Here is a 5,000-nt window from a genome sequence, read left to right on the forward strand (position 1 = left end):
GGGGGGCGGGCGCGCGTCCCCGGTCGGCGCGCCCCGCTTCTTCGGCTCCCGCCTCCTCCCCGTTCCCCGCCGGGGCGGCTCGTCCGCTCCGGGCTGGGACGGAGCTCGGGGAGCGTGGGTGGGAGCCGCGGAGGCGGCCGCGCCGAGCCGGGTCCGTGGCCCGCCGGCCCCCGTCCCGGGGGTGGCCGCCCGGGCCAGGGGGTCGCCCACCCGGGGTCCCGGCCCTCGCGCGTCCTTCCCCCTCTTTCCTCCGAGGGTGGCGGGAAGCGGGCGGCGGCGAGGCCCGGGGCGTCTCCACACACGGGCGACCTCGGCTGGCGGCCGCTCCTGTTTCGGACCTCCGGGGTCGATCGGCGGCCGCCCGCGAGCCCCGGACTCGGCAGGCGGCCCGCCGTGTCCCGGGTCGACCGGCAGGCCGGCCGCTGGCCGTTCCCTCCGCGGGCTGCGGTGGATCGCTGCGAGGGCGCCGATCCCCGTTCACGCGCGGGTGCCCTTCACCGGCCTCGGCCTTCGGTGGAGCTGGGACCACGCGGAACTCCCTCTCCTACATTTTTCTCTGCCCCATTTGGAGTTTGCGTCCGCGGGACTTTTAAGAGGGAGGGAGTCGCTGTTGCCGTCGGCCAGTAATACTCCCTCTTGTTTTTTTTTGGTCGTGTGTGTGTGTGTGTGTGTGTGTGTGTGTGTGTGTGTGTGTGTGTGTGTGTGTGTGTGTGTGTGTGTGTGTTTCCCCCGCCGCCCCCATTCTTTCCTTCTTCCTTCTTTCTGGAGACGGAATCTCGCTCTGTCGCCCAGGCTGGAGCTGGAGCGCGGTGGTGCCTCCTCGGCTCGGCGCCGCCGCTGCCTCCAGGGCTCTCAAGCGAACAGCAGTTTTTGTATTTTGAGCGAAGACGGAATTTCACCATATTTGGCCGGGCTGGTCTCGAACTCCTGACCTAGCGATTCCCCCCACCCCTCCCCCTCCCCCGCCTCGGCCTCCCAAAGCGTGCCGGGAGTACGGGTGTCGGCCACCGCGCCCGGCCGATTCCTTCTTGTTTTCAATCTTCTTTTCTGCACGCTGCTGTGTGTGAGCGTACGTATATCTATCTAGATAGATAGATACGTAGATATGGACACACGGACACGTACCTACACCGACGAAAATATCTAGTGATAAAACTAGACATTTCCATCATTCATACATGTGTATAGGATAGATGTTAATTTTAATGGATGAACGTGTATGACGTAAAAACCCATGTCATTTACATAGACCTGTATATGTATATCCTTCGTTTATTATGGATTAACAATGTTCGTGTATTTATTTTCTTTTCTTTTGGGGCCTGCCTGATCTTCTCACTCTGGGCTCTGGTGACCTCAGGCTCCCAAGTAGCTGGGATGGGACTACAGGGATCTCTTAAGCCCGGGAGGCAGAGGCGAACGTGGGCTGTGATCGCGCGCCTCCACTCCACCTGGGCTGGGCTGGGCTGGAGAGAAAACGGTGGATTGTCATCTTCATTACCTTACCTTTTAGCTTTCTTCGTACCCTCTTATTTGCTTCTTTATTCTCATGGGTTATTCTAGGTCATTGTCATGTTCATCGTTTGCTTGCTTGTTTCGTTGGTTTCCTTCCTTCCCTGCCTTCCCGGCGGGGTCTTCCTCTGCCTCTGTCGCCCGGGATCACCCCAGCCTCGACGATTTCCACCGACCGTCCGACCGACTGGCCGTCCCGCGTCCCATCCCTCCCGTCCCCGTTCCCTGGGACTACGGGTGGGCACCACCACACCGGGTGACTTTTATGTTCTTTCTCATGTCTCACGTTTTCCGTAGGTAGGGAGGCAGGTATCTGTGTATGTGTGGATGTGAGTGAGATGGGGTCTGGGGTTCTGTCGTGTGGCCCGGGCTGGTCTCGGACTCCTGTTCTCGAGCGATCCGCCTGCCTGCCTCGGCCGCCCGCGCTGCTGCTGTGACAGGCGTGAGACGCTGCACCTGGCTCATTCTATAGTTGCCTGCCTGCCTGCCTGCCTGCTTGCCTGCCTGTCTGTCAATCGTCTTCTTTTTAGTACGGGTGTGCTCTCGCTTTGTTGTCCACGCTCTGGGCACACGTGATCGCTTTTTAAACTTCTATGATTATTATTATTGCAGGTGTCGTCTCACACGTCGAGGTGATCTCAAACGTCTACGCTCCGGCCATCCTTCCACGTCGGCCTCCCGGAGTGCTGGGATGACACGCGTGGGCACGGTACGCTCTGGTCGTATTTCTCGTGGGTCGGTTCTTTCCGTTTTACGCACGCGGAATGCGAACAGATAAAATTTTGAGACGCGTCTCACCGATCTCTCCCCTCCCCCTCCCCCTCCCCCTCCCCCTCCCCCTCCCCCTCCCCCTCCCCCTCCCCCTCCCCCTCCCCCTCCCCCTCCCCCTCCAGACGGAGTTTCACTCTTGTCGCCCAGGGTGGACTACGATGGCGTGATCTCGGCTCGCTGCGACCTCCGCCCCCTCCCCCTCCCCCTCCCCCTCCCCCTCCCCCTCCCCCTCCCCCTCCCCCTCCCCCTCCCCCTCCCCCTCCAGACGGAGTTTCACTCTTGTCGCCCAGGGTGGACTACGATGGCGTGATCTCGGCTCGCTGCGACCTCCGCCTCCCGGGTTCGAGTGATCCTCCTGCCTTGGCCTTCCCGAGGAGCTGGAATGACGGGGAAGCGCCATCGTGCCCGGCTGACTTTTATATTTTTAGTACAGATGGGGTTTCTCCGTCTTGGTCAGCCTGGTCTTGAGCTTCCGACCGTTGGACGATTTTAACTTTCTTGGTGGTTGCTTTTCTTTTTCTTTTTTTCTTTTCTTTTCTTTCCTTCTCCTCCCCCCACCCACTCCCCCTGTCCTCCTCGTCCTCCTCGTCCTCGTCCTCCTCCTCCTCCTCCTTTTTCATCTCTTTCAGCTGGGCTCTCCTACTTGTGTTGCTCAGTTGCTCACGCTGGTCTCCAACTCCTGCCCTTGACGCTTCTCCCCTCACACCCACCGTCTGGTTGTTGAGATGCGCACCTCTTGTAAAATGGAAAAGATGAAAAAAATAAAAGACGGAGGTGAAAAGCACGGAGTGAACGTGTCTCTTGCCGTCTCCCGGGGTGTCCCTTGGACCCCGAGAGACGGAGGGAGCTTGGCTGAGTGGGTTTTCGTGGCTGAATCCTCCCGAGGGCCTCCTTCCCTCTCCCCCTTGTCCCCGCTTCTCCCCCGGCCGAGGCTCCCGCCGCCGCCGCCGTGGCATTTTCCCTAGGAGAGCTGTGGGAGAGGACCGACGCGGCTTCCGGATCTAGATCCCGCCGGACGTCTCTGGCTCGGCGTCCCCCGCCGGCTACCTGCCGCCTTCCGGGGAGCTCTGAGGCGCGTGCCCCCGGCCCCCGTCACGTCCCGCTACCCTCCCCCGGCTGGCCTTTGCCGGGAGACCCCGGGGGAACCGCGTGGACGCTGCTTTCCGACCCTCCGGCGAACACTTCCGCCGGATGCCCCGGGTTGGCCGGATGGGATGAGACTGGACCGCTCCGGACCGTGCTGTTCTTGGGGGTGGGTTGTCGTACAGGGTGGACCGGCGGCCCCGGCGTTGGAAAGGGTGCGCGGGGGTGGAGCTGTCACGTGGGATGCCCTCCTTCCCCTCGGCCTGCCTTCGGCTTCCTCGGGCGTGAAGACGACTTCCCGTCACGACCACTTTTCTCCCCTTTCTCCACCACACGGATGAGACGCATGAGAGGGAGAAACAGCTCCATAGATACTGCTGACCTTCATTTGTGGAATCCTCAGTCACCTACACACAGAGAGGTGACTACACGGGGACCCAAATCGGACACCGTTTCCGGGTCCTCATGGTGGGATTCGTCGGTCTCTCTCTCTCTCTCTCTCTCTCTCTCTCTCTCTCTCTCTGTCACACACACACACACGATTTCCGTATCTAGTTCACAAAGCACACTCACTTACCCTTTCCCCGGTACGCAGGCTGAGTGAAACTCACCCCGCCCTCCACCCGTCGGCTGACGAAACCCCTTCTCTATGATGTATGAACGAGACGGTCTGGGCCGGGCACGGTAGCTCACGCCTGTCACTCCGGCACTTTGGGAGGCCGAGGCGGCTGGATCGCTTCAGGCCGGGAGTTCCAGACCGACCGCGCTGGCCGACGCGGCGAAACCCCGTCTCTCTGAAAAATAGAACGGTGAGCCGGGCCTGGTGGCCTGGGCTTGGGATCACGACTGCTCGGGAGACTGGGGCGGGCGAGTGGCTCCGACCGGGGAGGCCGAGGTTGCGATGAGCTGAGATCGTGCCACGGCGATCCGGCCTGGATGACGCAGCGAGACCCTGTCTCGATAGAATCGTAATATTATTAGAAGGTGACTTGTGCCTGGTGATGGCCGCCTGTCGTCGCGGCTGAGAGGCTGCGATGAGGAGAAGATTGCTTGAGGCCCCGCGGGTCGAGGCTTCGGTCGGTCGGCCGTGACCCGCTGTATCCTGGGCGGTCACCGGTCGAGGACATAGGCCCCCTCCCCGTTTTCCTTTCTTTTCTTCCCTTCTCTTTTCTTCTCTTTTCTTCTTTCTTTCTTTCTTCTTTTTCCTTTCCTTCTTCCCCTCTTTCTTTCATGCCTTACTGCCTTCCTGCCTTTCTTCTTTCCTCCCTTACTCCCTTCCTCCCTTCCTTCTTTCCTCCCGCCTCGGCCTCCCAAAGTGCTGGGATGACTGGCGTGAGGCACCGTGCGTGCTTGGCCTAAAGAGACACCCTTTGAGAGTGAGACACGGGGAGCGCCTCCCGGTGATCTGATGGACTGATTGATTTAGAGACGGCATCTCACTCTGTCACCCCGGCAGTGGTGCCGTCGTAGCTCACTCACTGCAGCGTGGACGTTCCTGCACTCGAGCGATCCTTCTGCCTCAGCCTCCAGAGTACGGTACCCGGGACCACGGGCACGCGCCACTGTCCCCGGACCGTTTTTTTCTTCCCCCCCACCCCGAGACAGAGTTTCGCTCTGGTTGCCTAGACTGCGGT

This window comes from Pongo pygmaeus, chromosome 15, assembly GCF_028885625.2.
Source record: "Pongo pygmaeus isolate AG05252 chromosome 15, NHGRI_mPonPyg2-v2.0_pri, whole genome shotgun sequence".
Taxonomy (NCBI): domain Eukaryota; kingdom Metazoa; phylum Chordata; class Mammalia; order Primates; family Hominidae; genus Pongo; species Pongo pygmaeus.